Below are 22,522 nucleotides of genomic sequence, written 5' to 3'. Positions count from 1 at the left end.
AGGACACCTTCTCAGGCATGAAGGTCTAGTCAGAGACATATTAGAGGCAGAAACGGGAGTTAGGAGGGGTAGAGGTAGACCTAGATTAGATTACTGTTCGCAAATAGTTAAGGATGTGGGTTGTTCTAGTTTTAGGGAAATGCAAAGATTAGCGCAGGATAAGAAATAGTAGAGGTGTGTGTCCAACCAGTCTTAGGTCTGACGACCTTATGATGATGATTATTGATGGTTTTAAAAATGGTTATGTTTTGTCTTTTTTGATTGGATTTTTCATATTGTACTAATAATTTTTAACAGTCCCACCGAATTAAATCTGCCAAATGAATGTCGTGTAGAATTAGTAAATTTACTGTTTTTGTGCAAAATTTGCTTTTTTTACATTGTAATTTCTCCGAAATTCATCGACATTTGTCTCCAAACATTTAAAGAAAGAAGTGCCTTCGAAACGTTAAGGATAATTCCGTTATTTTATTAATAATCGACCATATGGTATTTTAGTCTATCGGGGACCGTCAACCTGTTGCATAATATTTGTTGTAAATACTCGTAATTTTTAATTTTTTTATTAGATACGATGTTGCATTAAGTGTTTGCAGAAATGAGGTATTATGTAATATTGACACCTGCAGATACGTATAAAATAATATCTGTATTTATTGCATGGTTGTATTGCATTGTAGATATTTATAAACTGTATTAATGGGACAATTCTAATTTTAATTTAGGTAGTTCGTCGAACCGTTGGCGCTGTAAGTTGCAAATAAACATCAAATGTTTATTCATAGAGCCATATTGAAAGAAGAAATTAGCGCAATAAATTTTTATTAGATATTACCTATTTAAAATCTAATTTTAACCATGTCTTGGTTTAGATATTATACAAGTAGTTAACATGCATCGTATTTTAATTAGGTGCATTTATATTGAGGGCATGGTGAACGTAATGTGATTTGTGCAAGAGGAGTTTAAAAAGATTACTAACTAATTGTGATGAAGCTATCTATGATAACGAAATAAACATTTAAAACCTAAAATTCCATAAAACGTTTAGAAACGTAAAATACGTTTCGACACCCAAGGTGTCATCCTCAGTAAGAGACTAAATTAGTCTTAAATCTAAACCTAATTACGTATATTGCTTCGATTGTTCTTTAAGAATTTTAGCCAAAACCAGTAAAAACATGCAAAATTAAATTTGTTAATGAGGGACCGTGATAGATTCCCTAGTGAAACTAATTAATGGTTAGGGTAGCAAAAAGTAAACGTTCGATACCCAACAAGAAGGATGAGCAGTAAGATAAAATGTAACATTAAAAGTCTTGGTTATTAGGCAAAAGAAATTCTTTATGGTGGAATTGTACAATAATCACGAAAACTACCGAAACCTCTAGATTCATGTTTCTATTTAATTCTGCTTGGCGTTGGATGTGGATCTATTTTTATTTCGACAAAAACTTGAAAAAATCTGAGTATCGGATAGGACTATTATTCGAGTTGATGAAATTGGAATCTTCAAGGAATGAGTAATCAATGCTTCTGATTAAATTTAAACAACACAACAGTCGTTTCAAAAATACGAAAAGCTACGAGTTACTTTTAAGGAAAATATATGAAAATGAATATTCAAATTCGATAAGAAAAATTCAAACAAAGGGGATTTAAGATAAAGTTTTGTTTGTATAACAGGCCGCGGATGATCCCCTTTAAACGAGTTTCAGAATGTTCATTTCATTCCTGCAGAAAATATGATAGAAGCTAGGAATAAAGAAAAGTAACACATATGTATGTATATGAAAACTAGTAGCGGATTTAGCGGGTGGCAAAAAGGACATTGCCAACTGACTCCTCTGAGAACAGAGAGGCTCTAGGGCCTTATTCAACAGCCACTTTAATCATAAGTACGTAATTATTAGTGAATTAGAAAACGAAAAATCAAGATAATGAGATCTGCCGATTCGCGATAAGAAACACAAGAAAAACATCGAACGAGCTTTACTGCTTTATTTAAGTACCAAGAAAACACTAATAACAAAAAGGCACAGGAAAAATGCAACAGACATATGAGAACAAAGTGACAAAAAGAACAAGATAACAAAACAGTAACAATGACAAAGACAACAACAAAAATGAAAACAATGTAGCGAATAACAATAGAATAATAGAAGCACTTACGAATGGTGGTAGTAGCGGTAGACGAGAGACTGTCTGGTGATATGAAATATTATTTGAAATGAAATAAAATTAGAAAAAATATTTACACACAAAAAAACGAGTTATTTCGCCACAGAGCTACTACGAATTTTTGGACATAAATTGTAAGAGCGCGCAAAAAATTTAGTTAAAAACACATTTTATATTGTTTCTATCCTTTACACGGATAGATACACGAAAGACAAAGACGAGAATTCAGAATTAGATGTTTCGATTGTTTGAATAAACAATTTCTGGAATATATAACTTCTTTTATTATATCACAAAATCAGACCCTCTTGAAAAATTGCCGATCGGCCGTATTTCTTAAATCCGCCATTAATCAGAACAGTGCATAGTAATTTAATCGTAGGTTTGTAGTTATTGCAATAAGAAACAACTATGAAATGAAATTTTGGTTACAAGTTATTTTAATAAATAAATAATTAATAAGCATTAATAATGTTGATCGCGTATTCGATGTGTAGATTAAAAAGTAGGGGTGACACTGTGCACCCCTGCTTGACTTCCTTTCCTAATATTTACTTCTCTAAAGCCCCAGCTTTATAACTTCCTGTTACTCTTTATATAAACTAAACATCACTCTTCTATCTCTGTAACTCATCCCTACATTTTTAAGTATATTTATCGTATTTAACGTTTTCAAAAGCTTTTTCTGAATCTACGAATCCTATATATGCACTCTTTCCTTTTTCTATCGTTTTCTCTATTGTTACCCGTAAAGCTAGAATGGTCTCCTGCGTTTCTCTACTTCTTCTGAACCCAAATTGATCTTCCCCTAATAGTCCTTCCGCCGTTTTTTTCCATCTTCCTTTATACAATTCTAGTTAAGATTTTTGACGCGTGGGAAGTTAAGCTAATTCTTCTAAATGCCTCGCACCTATCCGCATCTCTCTTTTTAGGTATAGTAACTACCACGTTCCTCTGGGACCTTCCTCGTCTCGTAAATTGCCGCCTGTATCCCATCTATACCTGGCGCCATATTATTCTTTAAAGTTTTTTAATGCTAAATATGCATAATTATTATTTTTTTTCTGCTTTCCCTACTTCTATTGCTGGCACTGGCGTACTTTGTCATTGATGAGGCAACTGTTTCGCATCGACGGGGGTAGATCTCAAATAAGTAATCGAGACTAAAACATTAATTAATTTTTTTCTTCAACGGTCATCCGCATATGAAGAGCAAATGTTGCGGTTCTATGAATTATAATTAAACGCGGTAAAACCAAATTTTTTAAATAAAGTATTTCCATAGGTATTTATTTATACATGTATAATATGTGATGTTTTCTTTGTTTTCAGGGTCGTGATGAACATTAGCGGCTCGTTCTTGTAAGAAGTAGTAGTGGTGCTTGTAACAAAAACCATACGAACGTATTTCGCAGGAAATGTGTCCTCTGTTTTTCTTGAACCTCAGTAAATCATGCAACTGGCACACTGGATCAACACCTTTTAAAGCAAGCGGTGGTTACGGCGCTAATAGTTACGTAATTGCAATTCGCGGAAGCTGCCGGCAGTAATACAAGAAGGTAAGTTTACTTCTTTTAGAATGCAGCAAAAGTGAAAAAGAACTTATTTGTCCTTAACAAAGAACTTAATTGCGGTAGCAACAAATGAAGTTTCTTGCTTAGATATTGGAAACGTTATCCAATAACGTCAGCCAATAATTTGCTGACAGGCGCTATATGCACACGTGCATTAGCAGTAAAGTTTCCTTTTTAAGGGAAGTATTGGTATATCTGATGTAAAATGAAGACTTCTGCAAGTCATTAAGGTAAATAAAGTCATGCTAAGTCCAAGTCCTTTCGAAAGCACAGATCAAGCGGAATATAATTTAATTTATACCCAGCGGCATTTTCCATTCAAAACAATAGATTAAATGCAAGTAAATCTCGTAAGAATTTATTTTAACAATGTTTTCTTAGCCAGATTTTTGAAAATATTAAGCATAGTTCCAAAAAAATCTAATTCACCAGCGTACTTAAAGCAGAGGTTAGTGCAGGGTCCGGTCGCCGTCAATAAAAAGTCACTTCTATGCTTGCAAACAGTTATACTTCGTTTAGTTTTTGTAGCGATGTTACCTTCAGTTTGACCGGCGCTAAGTAGAAAAGAACAGCACTAGGCCAGAAAAGAAAGGAGATAACTCTCGGCCAAACTCTCAACCGGTGAGGAGCGTATAATCCGTACAGTACTGCACGGAAAAATTGACCATTTTATCCACTACAATTGCATTACTCAAATGTACTGTTATTGGTACCATTTACTACTGAAAATATCAACGAGATGTTTATTTATATTCGAAGACATATTAAAGGCTTTAACGCTTGTTTTCGACTTGCACTACTATTTATGATTGAACAAAACTTTTGGCAGGTACTGTATAAAAAGGTATGTTTAATGAAGAGTCAAGAGTATAATGAGCTTTTTTCTGCCTACCTACGATTTTGCCAGCGCATTGAAGAAGCACATCGCTAGAGAAAGTAAATGAAGTATAATTTAGAAATTCGAAAAAAATTGTTAAAGGTGTATGTTTGGAGCGTGGTGCTGTACGGGTGCGAAACATGGAGGGTGGGCGCGGCGGAAAAGAAAAAGTCAGAAGCGTTCGAAATGTGGTGTTATCGGCGAATGATGAGGATACCGTGGATAGAGAAGGTTAGAAATAAAGAAGTATTAGAAAGAATAACAGAACAGAGGACACTATGGAAGTCAATAAGAAATAGGCGAGATAGGTTGATTGGACACCTTCTCAGACATGAAGGTCTAGTCAGAGACATATTAAAAGAAAAAACAAGAGTTAAGAGTAGATAGATTTAGATTAGATTTCTGTTCGCAAAAAATTAAGGATGTGGGTTGTTCTAGTTTTAGGGAAATGAGAAGATTCGCTTAGCATAGAAAAGAGTGGAGGTGCGTGTCCAACCAGTCTTACTCTTAAGGACTGACGACCTTATGATGATGCATATTTAAATGTGAAAAATCATCCAATCAAGACTGATCCAAGCTTAGCCCAAATTCGTTAACTTCTGGTCGGAGATTTGCAAATAATTTGAACCAAACATGGTTTATCACTTCGGTCGAAATCTGATTTGCAAGCTTGGTCGACGAATGGACAGCCAATATTGAACCAAGACTCGGTGAACAATACTAACCCAAAATATTAATTCATATTGGGCAGCCAACATTGGGCTTGGAATTAGTGAGCAATAATAATGCAAAATAGAGCAGCCAATATTGGGCCAAGATTTGATGAATAATAGTTCTGTTTTCATGAGGTCGCAGTTTCAATCCCTTAAGTTGATTAGAGGTAGAAGTCAAGAAGCTTTTGTTTTTTAAATTTATACTGCTCTGTTTTTAATTTACTAATGAACTATAATAAAGAGACCAGATTACACCATTACCAATTATCTAAATCTTTATATATGCTCTCATTACACAATCTAAAGTTCTATTTGCTTTAAATACAATGTTATTAATTTGTTCTTCAAATTGGAGCTTACTCATAATAAATACACCTAAATCTCTCATTCAATTTAATACAACTCTTACAGTTTCGGCATTCATATGATAATTACTTACCTTTAAATTTAACTGGGTCTTGCGTGAGCACCATAACCGCACTTTTTTGTCGTTAATATCTATTCAGAACGCCGTTCACCCAAGCTATTGAGATCTTTTTGCAGATCGCTTTTATGCTGCATGAAGCTTCATATTATCCGACATCGCTTAAGATCGTCCAGAAAAAGTTCGTTCAAATTGTGATTTAAATGCTTTTTTTATGGGAATAATTAATATACAAAATAGCAGCGGACCAAGATGCGAGTCTTACGGTACCTCATAAGCCACACGATATTATTTTTTGATTATAATTAAATTAGTAGCACCCACTAAAAGGATGTGTAAATTAAAAAAAAATTAGAAGACATGCCAAACTAAAACAAAACGAAGGTATAGAAATAAGTCTTAATTGATATCAAATTTTTAGCGAGTTTTCAAAAGTTTAGCTATCACGTATATTTCTGAGTTGGTCGAATTTTTATATTAATTCTATCTGGATAGTTGCCTTTTTTTTTATTAAAGAATGCTTGGTTTTGTATTTCTATTTACATGAACAGGTTTTCCGAATTTCTTGCTGGCAATGAACAGAAAATCATTCAAATTAGAGAGCAGTATGTACGTGATGGTCGTGATGATTGAATTTTAGGTTGTTGAGTGTCGATTATTGCGAGAGAATTCAGTGATGGAGAATGAGTAAAGTAATATTTGCAAAATTGGAATCCAAGGTAATAATTACAAATGACTTAACATGGCAGTCATTAGTATATACAGAGTGTTTATTAACTATTTTATTTTATTTACTTTTTTTGAACATAAAGATTTATAATCTTTGAAACAAATATTTTTTATGATAACTGTAGATTTTGATTGAGAAGCTATCAAAAAGTCAACATTTAACGTTTAAATTCTCCTCTGTGATTTACGTAGATCTTAAGATATTTACGTTTTATTTTAATATTTGAATATTCGAGGTGCTGCCATAATCGATTCATAAACGTTGCCGTTACTGCTGTGTTTCCAATTTAGTTAAGAACATAAAGAAAGTTATTACTTGTCAGCGAGGAACGAAGCATTTCTGCTTGTTAAATATGTCGTTTTTCACGAATGACAATGTTATTACATTGTGATCGAAGTTTTATGTTAAACTTGTCATATCATGCATTAGTATAGCCTTTTTCAGATATTATATAAAATAACAGCAGTTTTTGTAATTTGCATCAATAATTTTCTCTCATGAAAAATATTATCACATATGTAATAATGTTCTGCGCATCTACGGTTCTTCGTAGGTAAAAGACATTTGTGTGCTTTGGGATAGGGAATGATCGTATATTTTAGATTAAGCTGACGATCAAAGCTTTATTCTCACTGTCCTTCAAGACAACGTCCAGCAGCCGCTGTCAGGTGTCCGTCAAGGTATTATTCAGTTCAAAAAGCATTGTATATACAGTTTAGATCAAAGGTATTAAGGTGACAGTAATGTAATAGGAAAAATATGAAAAAGGTTTGATTTTCTCGCATTTCTTGTTTCCTTATTCTTTTCCATCTTGCAATCTTCTATATAAGTAAAAGAGTAATAACATGTAAATCAATAAAACGAATATTTTTTAAAATATAGTAATTGTCCAAAACTTGCCAAAAGACTGTTGGTTAATAGTAGAATAAAGATTCGGGCTATAGGGCCGTGGTCTAAGTGAACTGTTCTGTCCAAACTTTATTCTACTATAGATTCCGACCGTGAAAGCGTTTATTCTTATATTGATGGTTAACTTTTGGTTGCATTACTAAAACGTCTAATGAAAGAATAAAAAATGGTCTACTACACACGATTTTAGGTACCAGTCAGATAAGTCAGGACGGAAGGAGTAGTAGGGATATAAAACAAGTCGCCTTCAGTAAAAAGAATTTACTTCTATACTCGTGAACGGTTAATTTAGAAATTTAAAAAAAAGGTTGTTAAAGGTGTATATTTGGAACGCTGCGCTGTAAGGGTGCGAAACATGGACGGTTGGCGCGGCGGAAAAGAAAAGGTTAGAAGCGTTCAAAATGTGGTGTTACCGACGAATCATGAGGATACCGTGGATAGAGAAGGTTAGAAATGAAGAGGTATTAGAAAGAATAGTAGAACAGAGGACCCTATGGAAGTCAATAAGAAATTAGCGAGACAGGTTGGTAGGACACCTTCTCAGGCATGAAGGTCTAGTCAGAGACTAATTAGAAGAAGAAACAGGAGTTATAAGGAGTAGAGGTAGACTTAGATTAGATTACTGTTCTCAAATAGTTAAGGATGTTGATTGTTCTAGTTTTGGGGAAATGCGAAGACTAGCTCAGGATAGAAAAGAGTGGAGTTGCGTGCCCAACTATTCTTAGGACTAACAACCTTATGATGATGATATTCCGTTGTGTTAAATTCGGTTAGGGTACACATTTTATTCACGGCTGGGTGTCTTCTGAAGGAGGGGAATCTTCCACGAAAACATAAAAAAAAAAAATTCATACATGGGAAAATGGCACATGTATTTTTTCTGCCGCTATTTTTTCCAGAATGTGGAATATTTTAAGTAAATTATATCGTCAAAACCAACTAGTTAGGCAGATTTTCTTCAATTTCTCCCCCTCGCCCTTATTCTGATTCCGCTGATATATCAAATAAGAAAAATGCTCTAAATTACTGATGTACGAAGCTACAGAAGGTTGAGACAACATTTTTTTTGCGATTCAGCTCTCTAACTATATTGAAAATACCTTTTCTACATGTAGTTGTATCCTTCCTTAATCATGAATAAAGATATTTGGAGAAAATCAAATCCACTATCACCTTGTAATTTTAATTTATACTTGTGAACCAACAACTTTTATCGGGTGATATAAGTATATATTTTTTCGTATTATAACACTTGATATGAGAAAAGCATTAGAGCAGAATTAACTTTTGATAAGGTTGGGCATCCGTACAGTTACCCACATATGTGCGAAATTAATTTTTTATTACTCATAAATTAAGCTCGGCACTGTAGCGCTACATAATAATTATTATTACATTATTATTTTATTGTTTGTTTAAGGAATCATAAATCTGTTTCATTTATGAATTTTATGTTATAAAGAACCGCAACATACAAGAGATTTTATGTACATGTATTAAAACTAGGTTAAAATCGTAAAAGTTTAAATAGATTTCAGATGAACGTATTCATAAGAATAAAAATCGTATAAAGTAGATTTCGACAGTTTATCTATACAGATACTATAAAGTACTTATTACTAATCTAATATTTCACTATAAAAGTCATCTCATTATTGATCCTTTTGCGAAAATATAAGGGTGAAATATTTACATTTGTTGGTAACCAAAGTTTCCCCTGTGTTAAGCTTGAACCCCTAGAAAGTTTCATTCATGAAGGCTCGTATTTTTCCATTCCCCTATTTGGATTAGAGATGCACCGGATAGTGATTTTGCCGGGTACCAGATAACTGAGTAGTCTGGTCTGCAAGGTGACAATACTAATAAGTTATCGTTAATTAAAACCTGATATACCTACTAACATATTAAAATTGTAAGGATGAGTTACAAAGATAGAAGAGTGATACTTAGTTTATACAAAGGGCAACAGGCAGTTATAGAGATGGGGCTGCAACGTAGAGAAGTAAATATTAGGAAGGAAGTCAGACAGGAATGCACGCTGCCACCGCTACTTTTTAATTTATACATCGAAAACGCTATCAACATCATTAAAGACAGTAAAAGGTAAAACAAAAATACTGGTATGGAAGGGAAGAAAAAGTAGGGAAAGAACGAAAAATTAGAAGAGGTGGCTGATTTTAGATATCTAGGAAGTCAGGTAAGTCAGGACAGAAGGAGTAGTAGGGATATAAAGCAGAGGATAGCGCAGGGTCATGTCGCCTTCAATAAAAAGAAGTCACTTCTATGCCCGCGAACGGTTAATTTAGAAATTCGAAAAAGGTTGTTAGAGATATATGCTTGGAGCGCGGCGTTGTACGGGTGTGTCCATGGACAGTCGGTGCGGCGGAAAAGAAAAGGTTGGAAGCGTTTGAAATGTGGTGTTATAGGCGAATGATGAAGATATCGTAGATAGAGAAGGTTAGAAATGAAGTGATATTAGAAAGAATAGGAGAAAAGAGGACTCTATGGAAGTCAGTAAGAACTAGGCGAGATAGGTTGGTAAAACACCTTAGGCATGAAGGTCTAGTTAGAAACATATTAGTGGCAGAAACGGGAGTTAGGTGGGGTAGAGAAAGACCTAGATTAAATTATTGTTTCGCAAATAGTTAAGGATGTGGGTTGTTCTAATTTTCAGGAAATGCGAAGATTAGCTCAGGATTGGAAACAGTGGAGGTACGTGTCCAACCAATCTTAGGACTGACGACCTTATGATGATGATACCTTTTAACAAACGACACAAAATGTAGCAGTTCGCCTATATTGATACAGTTTTGTTCACGAGAAAAAGTAAACACAAGAATTATATCGAAATAATAAATAATTTTTTTTTTCTTTGTTACCTACCCGTCAAAACGTACCAGCTACAAAACGTACCACTTCTACCTGCAAAGGTAATTTGTTAATTTGTTGATGTCAAAATGTACCACCACGGATAGTACATATGCCGTAATAATAGTAGATTTGATCACGTAGATTTGTGACAAATTGGAGTTTTTCTAATACCCCTGCCCTAATAATGTCGCCACGTTAGGTTACGTTATGAAAATCGCTCTTAAATAATTGTTTAAAAAGATTCAATATGGTTCAATGACGATTGTACGTTTTGTGGCATTCAAAATATATTAAAGCAATTAGTTGGCAGATAGACGTAATACGTTTTGTCGCTGGTACGTTTTGTCGTGTATCCTTTTTATCTGCTAGAATTACCAGGCACTGTCGGGTATCCGCCGTCATTATCCGGTACCCATCCGGATCCTAAAAAGAGTAGCGGAATATCGATCGGGTACCGCATCCAAATCGGGTATTCGTTAATCTCTAGAAATTATACTTTTCTTTGTCGGAATTTTTCCTCTTATGTCGCATGAGGAACATATATTTTTAAACAAATCTGTTTGAAAGTATCACTTAAAATGTGCTAAATTAACCTAATTCTGAATATCTTTTAAACTAAGCCTAACATCTTTTAAAAAGCATTAAATTTTATTAATATTATTTTATTGGACCGGCGTCTTTTCTTTAGTGGTAAAATTTTGAACAGGTGAAAATATGTTGACGGAAATAAGTTTTGGCAAATACATTTTGGGAAAATTTCTCTTAAATATGCTTCATGAAATTGATTTTCAAACGTTTATCTAAATCATTATCGTTTAACAATCGATACGGATTTATAGTTATCGGAATGTGATTTTATTGATCAAACCTCCGCTACCCGTATCAGACAAATGAGAATTGCTTTCGCAATGACATCGATATTCACACGCGGTATTTCGGCTGCCTTTTGAAATTGCATATTAATTGTATTGCGCTCAGTACGAGATTACTATTTCGGATTCCAATTCACTTTGATACTTATCGTTGTCCCATTTGAAGGCTACCAATTTTTCATTTCCTGAGGCGGATCGAGTAACGGATATCCAGCGAGTTTTATGTATTCGTCGCATAAATTTGCAAAGTTGGCTGACTCCTCCAATATCCGTAAAGAATTTCAGTTGATGCCAGGTACAGTTCGTATTTGTACGTATTTCGTTTCATTACTTTGGATCTGTTTACTAGAGAACAAAAAACCAAGCAAATATTAATTATTTATTAGATGACCGTTTATATATCGAGCAATTAATAATTTAAATTTTAATCAACATCATTAAAGACAGTACAGCTGTAGGGGTAGATGTACAGGGCCAAAAGATTAGTATGCTTTGATTTGCAGATGATGTAGCAGTATTAGCATCTAGCAAGGATGAGTTAGAGTTAGTTAAATAAAATGGAAGCGGTTTTGACAAAACTGTATTGTATGAAAATAAATAAAAGTAAAACAAAAATACTGGTATGTAAGGGAAGAAAAAGTAAGGAAAGAGCGAATGCAAAGATAGCAGACGAAAGATTAGAATAAGTGGCTGATTTTAGGTATCTAGAAAGTCAGATAAGTCAGGATGGAGGGAGTAAAAGAAGTCACTTCTATTCTCGTGAACGATTAATTTAGAAATTCAAAAAAATTGTTAAAGGTGTATGTTTGGAGCGTGGCGCTGTACGGATGCGAAACATGGACGGTGGGCGCCGCGAAGAAGCGTTCGAAATGGGGAGTAACAGGTGAATGATGAGGATACCGTGGATAGAGAAGGTTGGAAATGAAGAAGCATTAGAAAGAATAGGAGAACAGAGGACTCTATGGAAGTCAATAAGAAATAGGCGAGATAGGTTGGTAGGACACGCTTTCATACATGAAGATCTGGTCAAATATACATTAGAGGCAGAAACGGGAGTTAGGAGGGGTAGAGGCAGACCTAGATTAGTTTATTGTTCGTAAATAGTTAAGGATGTGGGTTGTACTAGTTTTAAGTTTAAAAGGTCAGGATAGGAAAGAGTGGAGGTGCGTGTTTAACTAGTCTTAGGATTGACGACCTTATGATAATGACGGGTTTAGGCTGTGCATTGTCTCAAGTCAGTCACTTTAATACTTGCTTTTTGTGAGTGTAGGGATGGAAGTCTCGCAATACTAGGAATTTTCTCTCAAAACTTCAAATCTTGTGGTCCACAGTTTTAGGCTGTACATTATCCTGTGTTGGTTACTTTAATTAACTGCGATGGAAATGTAGGTTTCATAAGTTTCTCCTTAATGCATCCCTAAATTTCTCTTTCTCTGTTTAAATTTTGAATATCTAGCCTCAACAATTTAGGCTCTGTGTTGTCTGTCAGTTAGTCTCATTAAGAACCTTTGCACCACTTAGGGATGGAGGTACGTGTCTTACTAGTCTTATGACTGACGACCTTATGATGATTATGAAACAATATATAATGAGCATGCTTATAATATTTGTGATTTGTTAATGTATCAGCTGTTTTCGATCTACATATGGTAGTATAGGGCAGCGACTCCTAATTTTATTTTTGCCGCGGGACCCTTATTAATAATCTATCCTTTTTTGACGGAACTCCATATCTACAATAAAGAAGTAAATTGGCAATAGTTTTATTTCTGACTTCGCCGGGAATCGAACCCGGGAACCTGTTGTCACTTCTCACAGGTTAGTGGTCAGAGCATTGGTGCGTAAAGTCAAAGGTCCCGTGTTCTATTCCCGACGAAGGTGTGACAACAGCAGCAATTTTTGTTTATTTAACTTGAATTAATTTATAGTGGATAAAAATGAAAATGTTTTTTTTTATTAAAATTTATTTATTATTTTACGCCTACTGGAAAGTTGGCGTCCTGTATACTGACTGCACATTGTACCCGGTTTGCTACTGTGTTGATTGTTTTCGATTTCAATCAAATATAAATACTACGCTCATACATTTTCAAATTATGTAAATGTCAAAACAGGAAGAGCGGTATATATTTAGGCTTCGCTTCGGGTGATAGAAATTTACACTACACCACTGTACAGTCAAGAATGTGGTAAAAAAATTATGTTTTGTACTTCCACGTAGGTGTTGTTTAACAGTAAACAGATACTTGGCATACTCTCTCGATTCAAAGGTATTTTCTTTGCAGCAAATGTTCACTGCAACCTATTACTTGTTTTGTAGGTGTTCTTTATAGCATAATTACCTTTTTTCCGACTTTGTCAGATTTAATTCTCGTTAAGTGCAGTTTTTCCGTGTTTCGTTTTTTTTTCTGTTTTTACAATATATGCATTAACCGGTGGTTGAACTTGTTGCGTTAGTTGACTGGTATGGTCAGTATTTCTCCTATCTATACGATTCGAGTGACTTCTAAAAGCTGCTCATAAAAGCTCGAATCTATTGAATGTTGTTGTCTAACGACCGGCAGTCTGGAATATAGCGGATGTTTTTCTTAATCTTATAACCTTGCCCATAACAAGCGCGTATTGCAGTTGAATATCACATGTAAAAAACATTGCAATTTACGATAAGAAGAAAACAGTTGAACAGCCTCTACACTACGCCATTAACGCTATACCGTAGATACATGTTCACGATTACATTCCCTTTCGTTTTATTAAGACGATAACTAGAAATTCGCGAAGATCGAATTGCAGCTGATGTCTATAAAAGATGATTTATTATTATTATTATTAGGTCTGTAGCGTTTGTATTGAATAAGTGTTGTAGGTATTACAAGTAAAAGAAGTTTACGTATTAGGTTGGGTTAAGTTTGTTATGCACACTTGCGAATGTACATGCACTTTTACTATAGACAAAGTTTATATACAATATTTACACAAAATATAGAAATAGAAAAAGAACGACATATATACAACAAAAGAAAAAAATACATACGACGATTGCAAACATATATGTACAGATGTACAAAAGAAACGTGAATGAACTATGAGACCAGAGCTCCCTCTCCCTTACCGCTGATGGGTGGAATGTTGGAGTTAGCCAAATAGTAAAAAAACAAAAGAAATCTTTGATGTTTAAGTAGGATCACTCTCTCCCTTGCAGTTGATTGGTGGAATGTCAAAGATGATCAATGCTTAAGAAAAACTAAAAGAAACATTTGGGTGTTTTATTCCCATCAGCCAGTAATGCTGGTGGGCGACCAGTCCTACCAGACTACGCCGGAAGGTAGGGCGGAAGGTCCTCTTCAGCCTTCTTTCAGGAATTATGGTAATGGGTGGGTGGTGGTTCGGGTGAGAAAGTTGAGACGGACGAAATGAAGACAGAAGAGAATGAATGATTATCTGTGGAATATTACTGCCTCAAACCACAGAAAAACTTGGACCAAGGCAGACGGACCCGGAATCGATCCGGCGTCCTCCCGAATGCTAAGCAATGGTCTAAACCTCTAGGCCATGGCGCTCGGTTCTTTGCTTATTCTGGGACTGGTATTTATACCACCTTGGGGTAGAGAAAAGTGGTAGAAAATAGAGGAGTTGACGGTAGCGTAAAATTAGTAAATAAGTAACGAATATAGGATAACGGGTACTTAGGGGCAAAAAATGAACAAGTTGAATGGGAATGAACTTGGCATACTCGAAAACTTAGGATTTAAAAAAAGAATAAGTCGAAATGATATATAGAAGTACAAATGTGGGATGTTCTAGTTTTAGGGAAATGCAAAGATTAGTTCAGGAAAGATTGGAGGTGCTTGTCCAACCAGTCTTAGGACTGACGACCTTATGATGATGATGATCTTATATGAGCGACTGTAATGAATCAACTTGAATGAATGATTACCGTAATGAGCCTATGAGGGTGTATCTTTTTCATTGTAATTAATGAATATTTATTATAAAATATGAGGTTGGTCTACCGTAATTGTTGTATTTTCTTTATTAACTTGTTGAACCATGGATGACCATGTATTATGAATTGTTAACACATTAGTGTTTGATGTAAGCATTTCATTTTTTATTAATCGTTTGAAACTGTAGGTGAAACATATTGACGCAGTCAAGGTAATACTTATTTGTATTTGTTTATTGTTTTTTTTTTTAATAATAGTAAGTACCTCCGAATGTAAGACAATGAAATATTGATTTGTCTTCTCATAAGACAGTGAAAAATTGATTTACTTTCCCAGTGAAATAGAAGTCGCTGATAAATTAGTTGTCGTTCACAAGTTGGTGATACTCGACAAAAAGCATTGATTACTGTGAAATCGACATTTTTGTCTAATTCATCATTTAAGTTATTATGATTAATAACATTTTTCTTTGGTCCTTGATGGATTCAATTTCAGCTATTTTTTCAAGCTATTAGTTGGCTCCTTGGTTAAATGTTCAAGTTCCACACGGAAAATCTGATGCGTCTATTCGCGGTCATCATCATCATCATCAACATAAAGTCGTCAGTCCTAAGAATGGTTGGACACGTAACTTCACTCTTTCCTATCTTGAGCTAATCTTCGCATTTTCCTAAAACTAAAACATCCTTAATTATTTGCGAACAATCTAATCTTGGTATACCTCTACCCCTCCTAACTCCCGTTTCTGCCTCTAATATGTCTCTGACTAGATCTTTATGTCTGAGAAGGTGTCCTACCAACCTATCCCGCCTGTTTTTTATTGACTTCCATAGAGTCCTCTGTTCTCCTATTCGTTCTAATGCCTCTCCATTTATAACCTTCTCTATCCACGACATCCTCATTACTCGCCGTTAACACATATCGAACGCTTCTAACCTTTTCTTTTCCACCGCGCACATCGCCCATGTTTCGCACCCGTACAGCGCCGTGTTCCAAACGTACATCTTTAACATTTTTTTTCCAATTTCTAAATTAAACGTTAGCGAGCATACTTATCTGACTTCCTAGAAACCTAAAATCAACCAATTCTATTTTTTCGTCTTCTGTCTTTATATTCGCTCTTTCCCTACTTTTTCTTTCCGATCCATTCACGGTCCATTTTATATTTTCTTTTGAATTTTTGTTTATCAATTCTCTAATTAGTTCAGCTAATATTCGCTTATTTGCAGTGCTAGTATTTATTATTATTATTATTTTGAAAATCATTTTTATAGAATTATTAAAACTAGAACACATTACAATGTTGTACCGTTTTTATTAGTATTTTCAGTGTGGTTGATACGTATAATATGTTTCATTTAATTGCTTTTCAACGGTATATGAAAAAATTATAATATAACCTTGATTTTTATATTATAATGTTAGTAATAATAATTGTACTCATTTGGTCTAGCTGCTTTTACCCGAACATAATTGAGTTCATGCTAATGGGAACAATGACCAAAGTAAAAAAATTAATGAACAAGTAAATATAAAATTGATAATAGCTATCAGTATTTGAAAGGATGGGTATATTTGTGCATCCAGGCATAATCCTTTTTTCTATGTATACAGGGAGGGCAAAAAGTCTACCGAACATAGAAATTACATATTTCTTTATCGGCATTTTTTTTATTCTTAATTTTCAAAATCTTTTTAACAAAGCGTAACATCCCTCTAGGTTTTCACGGCCGTCGTCCTCAGTATAATAATTATTTGTTTTCGGGCTTTCTGACCGTTGTCTTTGGAAATTATTTCCCGACGTTTCGCCTATAACTGCTGCAGGTGTTTTCAAGGGTAAAGTTCTTCTCGATATTAGTTGCCTTGAGTGCTGCGTGGTTGTAACTCAGCGAATGATGAAAATGAAAAATTTTTATAAATCAGATACAATAAAGTACGAAAGATCTATATAAACATTGCAGTCACACGTTGACCGGAGTCCAATATTTAATTAAGTAAACGTTAATGTACAAACAATGACCCGTTGACCAACTTTTAAATACTTTTACTGAAGATCACGTTTGCTCTAAAAATTTAACAAACATGTAGCGGAGAAAGAGAAAGTGTATAGGAAGCAAGCAAGAAGATTAACGCCTACTTTTTACTTATACCGTTCCATTTTTACGACAAATTACTTGAAGGTACTATACGTTTGTACCCTATTTAAAATGCGAAAAGGACCCGTAATCACGAAATTTAAAAAGGATGATAATGACTAATTAATAATTGTCGCCTGCTTGAGGCCAAAGATGATCTTTTATACTTAATAATTCAGATCGGTTTGCAAAAAGGTAGTATTTATATTATCGGGTATTTTCTAAATAGTTTTTAAAACTTTTTTATTTTTTAATTTTGTTGTTATTTATCTATCTATTCCTTTGTGCTTTTATTACCCACAGTAAACCTTGTTAGTATATTTATTTTTATAAGGTATCTCCCCGGTACTAGGAATTCCACATCAAAATTTAGCCCTACTGAATATCTTGACTTTGATTTTTCTGAAGATCTATTAATTTCATTGGTAATCCTATCAATTCTTTCCATTCAGGTTTTTACTTTTACTCCATTGTTATCTCTCTTAATTTTCTATTTCTTTTTTGGATATCCTTTTCCTTCATACTTTCTCCCTTAAATTCCATTCTTGTAACCTTTACTATAGCCTATATTTTTTGTAAATACGTTTTTTCTGCCTGTTTTTTTCTCTATATCACTACAACTTAAAGAATTATATCTTTTATTACTATGTTAAATACCATTAATCTTCTACTTCAATCATCTCTGCATAGCTTTTGTGCTATTCCCACAACCTATTCCATGATTGGTTCCCCTTTTGCTACTTGATTACTTATTTGTATTTCATATTTGTTTTCTCCCATTATATACCCCAAAATATAAATATTTTGTAACCTTTTCTATCACTATTCCTTTGCATCTTATCTTTCCTTTTCTCAATTTTATGTTCTCAAATTCCAGCACCTTGGTTCAATTCTAATCCTTTTTTTAAAGATAGAGCTGTTATCATTTTTTTTAGATCTTCGAATCTGGTTACTATCAAAAAGCTACATCATTTTCAGATGCTATTGTTTAATTTTTTGCCTTCCTATCACTATACCCCTTCGCATATCCTACCCATCTCATATTTTATGTCAGTTAGATATATGTATGTTAAATAATGGTGTGGTTAGTTTATATCCCTACCGAACCTCTTTATCCAAAATTGTTTGCCATTTCCCTTTACTACCTTGTCGCTTTCCTTATTAATTTCCATTATTTTTCGTTTATTCTCACCTTTCTTAACATGTTCACCATCTCCGTTCTGTCCACCTTGTCATAAACTGCTTTACCTTTAGCATTTTTTAATAAATGTATTTCCTCTACTGTTTCCCTTTTTTTTTTATACTCAAACTGCGTATCGCTTAGAATAATTTTCTTTATTATTTTCTCCTACCTTATGTTTATTATACCTGTTGATTTTTGTATTTTTCTAGTAAATCCAATTTCAAACCTTTATTTTTAATATGTAATAATAGTTTTCATTTAAGTGCAACTAAAAATAAATTAAGGTTTGTTACAAAGTCACAGAAAAATTAACTCATATGTGAACTTTCTTAAGTGTTCTTTTCAAGAACTGCATTAATTTTATCGTTTCCCAATCTGTTTCAATTTATAATAACCTTATCAATACGAGTTTCAATTTCCGTTTTCCATTTCATCGCGTTTACTACTGTTTCTACATAAGAAACTAGTAATCAGGTAATCTTTTTAATTATTATGCGAATAGAGTTCTGGCGAGTGAGTACAAATACAGAAGACCGGTTGAAGTTGTTTTACAGGGTGTTTCTGAAATAAGTAGCATTAACTAGAGAACCGCATGGCGAGTAAAACAGCGTACTTAAGGGACAAAAAATTGTAAAAAAACTAGACGTAGTTGCAATCCGAAGCCGACGCTGGACGTGAATTAGCAAAGTATAGAGAAATTGTGATAACGATTATGCAACTACATCGATTGAAAAATGTAAAGAGTGACAGTTGTGGAATTACTAATAAAGTAAACATCAACAGTTTATTATTACGCTACTACATATAATAATTTTTAGATTCCTATTGCGATAACAATTAATTAAATGTATATATACTTTCTTTATCTATTTAAAGTACACCTCGACATGATATTAAGAACACAACATACAAAAGAGATACTCGTACAACACGAATGCTGCAGCTGATGGAATGCGGCGTTACAATGTAGTATTTCCCTACCAGGGCCGGACTGTACCTTCAAATACGTTTTTCTCAAAAACGGTTGACTTTTGCACCATCAAACATATACTTAATTTTCTTGTTTTATAGTGCTCTGTTGCCTTCTGCAAGTTTGCTATTTATTTCAGAAACACCCTGTATAGTTGTATTATACAAGCTTCCACCTGGTTTTATATGCTATGACATGTAATCCGCTTGACAGTTTCCACTCGAAAGACGTAACTAACACCGGCTGAACGTCCTCATTTAAAAATAATTGTAAATGTATTTACAAGTAAGAAACTTGACCGGCATGAAGGTCAAACGTCTTGCGTATTATTAACATTTTAGTGCACCCCTGATGGCGTTATGCCGCAATACCTGAAATCTATATACACATATGTATACGCTACATTACACGGTGATACTTTAAATTGATATTAAATTACATATCGTGTATGCAAGAGGACATCAGGAGTCACTTTATATGCTATTGGATACAACGAACAACAATTTAGTAATAAATAAATAGCAATATCTGTTATAAAAGTTCTGTTACAACTTTTGTTAAATATTAAGGTAGTGTGGTGTAGAATAAAAATTTCTCTATGGTGGTAATAAAAACTAGCAAAAACTTTTTCTTATGAAGCATTATTCAGATAATGCCGACCGTGAAAGCAAAATCCTTTTGAAAGCGTTAACTGGGACGAGATGTTAAATATACTCAAAAATGTAGGGATGAGATACAAAGATGGAAGAGTGATATATAGTTTATATAAAGACAGAGACAGATAGCACTAAATACAATAAATGTGGTACTTATTGACAAAATAGTATTGTATGAAAATAAAACTAAAACAAAAATACCGGTATGCATGGGAAGAAAAAGCAGGGAAACAGTGAATATAAAGACAGGAGACGAAAAATTATATTTTCGGTATCTAGGAAATTCGATAATTCAGGATAGAAGGAGCAGTAGCGATATAAAATAGGCTATAGCGCAGGCTAGAGTCGCCTTTAACAAAAACAAGTCACGTTTATGCTTATGTATGGGTGCGAAATGTGGCCGGTAGACGCGGTGGACAAGAAAAAGTTAGAAGGCTTCGAAATGTAGTGTGTTATAAGGATACCGTGGATAGTAAGGTTAGAGATAAAGAGGTATTGGAAAGAATAGGAGAATAGAGGAATGTATGAAAGTCAATAAGAAATAGGCTTGGTAGGTTAGGTTATTTGGAGATAGGTTGGTAGGACACTTTCTTAGGCATGAAGGGCTAGTTGGAGACATATTGGAAGTTAGGAAGAAGTTAAGAGGATTAGAGGTAGACCTAGGTTGGATTTTATAAATAGTTAAGGATGTGGGATGTTCTAATTTTTCACGAAATGCGAAGATTAGCTCAAGATAGGAGAAAGTAGAGGTGCGTGTTCAACCAGACTGACGAGTTTAGGCTGATTTTAATTGTTACACTGAACTGACCTTAAACTTATTTATTTAACCTAAAGTCAATAACTTTTAAATGAACATATATTAAGTAAATCAGTAGGTATTGTGGTTTTATCTTGTTAATAGCCTTAAGTGATTGTTTTGACGGCAACAAACGGGTTTTAAATGTTGTATACTTTTTTTGGCTTCTTAATCTTTATTGGGTCAATTCTCTGATTAAGTGGACTGTTCTTTTAATAATGTAATGCTTCACGCTAAGATTGCAGGGTCACGCGATTCTAACCGGTCACTTCGGTAATACGGTCAGCTTTACAGAAAAACTGCACACACACACCGGAACAGGATAAAAGTATTGTAATTGATATCGCACAAGATTTGCACCGGTGCGGTGTATTAACGATAAGTATATCGAGTTTCGAGTTAGGCGAGTGCGGAAACAAAAAGGACGTTCTTAACTTCGCTATTCTATAATTTGTCGATGCGAATTGAGGTCATTACTAATAGACTGCTGTTTATTTATAAAAGAGATTAGAGGCCAAATGGATGTCTGTTATATAACACCTCAACTACACGCGTAGATATTTGCCTTTTTATCGAATAAAGCCGTAATTTAGTTTTCATGAAAAAATAAATATATATATCTTTACTGTATGTTATAATGAATTGAAAGCGAAAAATTATTCAGTTTGTTCATTCAATAAAAATCTAATATTTTGTGTACTAACTTATACGTTTTTAATATTTACAGATATTATACGTAGATATTTTAAATGTAACATGATTTGCGTAGGTAAAGCCTGACCTGTGTTCTAAAAAATTCATAGTCGCTTTTTGAAAGTTGGACCCTTTTTTCCAATATAAACATTAAAGTCCCAAAGGCTAACTCATAAACTTTGAAAAGTTTGTTATTGGTTATCTACTTCTATTAGTTTTTCAATTATTCAAGAGGATTATTTCTTAGTTTTATAAGCTATATCCCTTGTTTGCAATTAAAAATTAATTTTATTTGTAAAGGGACTTTAATAAGTTTTAAATTAATAATTCATTGTTCAAGGGTGTTATCATTATTACTTTTTCTGTTTCTAAGCAAGTGGGGAAAACAATTTTTTCAGTAGTGCAAAATTAGTGAGGAAGAACCCGATGGGGGTGATAAGGGCGATTGTCCCCTCTCCTAACATTTGACTCCGGAATGCAGCACCCAAACTCCTCCGAAATTCAAAAATTCAATAATTTAAAACATTAAAATTAAACGGTTAAATTGCCATTACTACCCTTTGCCTTTAATCAGTATTTTAAACTACTGATGGGCCTGGTACCTGGTTTGGATCTGGTGTCAGGCGGATTCGGCACTTTTTTAGGGTCAGACTTGGTAGCGCATGATAGTTTTTCTAACATGTTCAGTCATCTAATGGGCCTTAACGCGAGTGCATTTTCTTCGGCTGATCCGCAACTTAATACCAAACATAAACAATAACATTACCCAAAAAGCAGCTGATTCCGACTTACTGAAGGTGAATTTTTCTACGATCAGCTGGCAATCGTAATTAATTTGCGATTGTGCAGGGCCGGCATCAAAACTGTTATAATTTTATAATTTTTTATTTTGTTTCAAAAGTCAAAAGTGTTATAACATTTTATGCTCCAAATGTCCGTAGGAATCTGTGGTATAAATATTAATTATTATAACTGGGACACCCTATATATA

The 22,522-nt window shown here is 34.0% G+C and overlaps 1 protein-coding gene across 2 annotated transcripts in view; it reads left to right on the top strand.

The window, feature by feature from the left end:
- LOC108732859 (transmembrane protein 198) overlaps nucleotides 1–22,522 on the top strand; it is a 154,052-nt gene that overhangs the window by 24,108 nt on the left and 107,422 nt on the right. For both annotated transcript variants that reach the window (XM_025976982.1, XM_025976983.1), the window contains exon 2: nucleotides 3,514–3,740. The gene's annotated coding sequence lies outside the window, so the exon portion shown is untranslated. The remainder of the gene's footprint in view (nucleotides 1–3,513; nucleotides 3,741–22,522) is intronic.

Source organism: Agrilus planipennis, unplaced genomic scaffold, assembly GCF_000699045.2.
Source record: "Agrilus planipennis isolate EAB-ADULT unplaced genomic scaffold, Apla_2.0 scaffold31, whole genome shotgun sequence".
Taxonomy (NCBI): domain Eukaryota; kingdom Metazoa; phylum Arthropoda; class Insecta; order Coleoptera; family Buprestidae; genus Agrilus; species Agrilus planipennis.
This window is presented reverse-complemented; position numbering and strand designations above follow the sequence as displayed.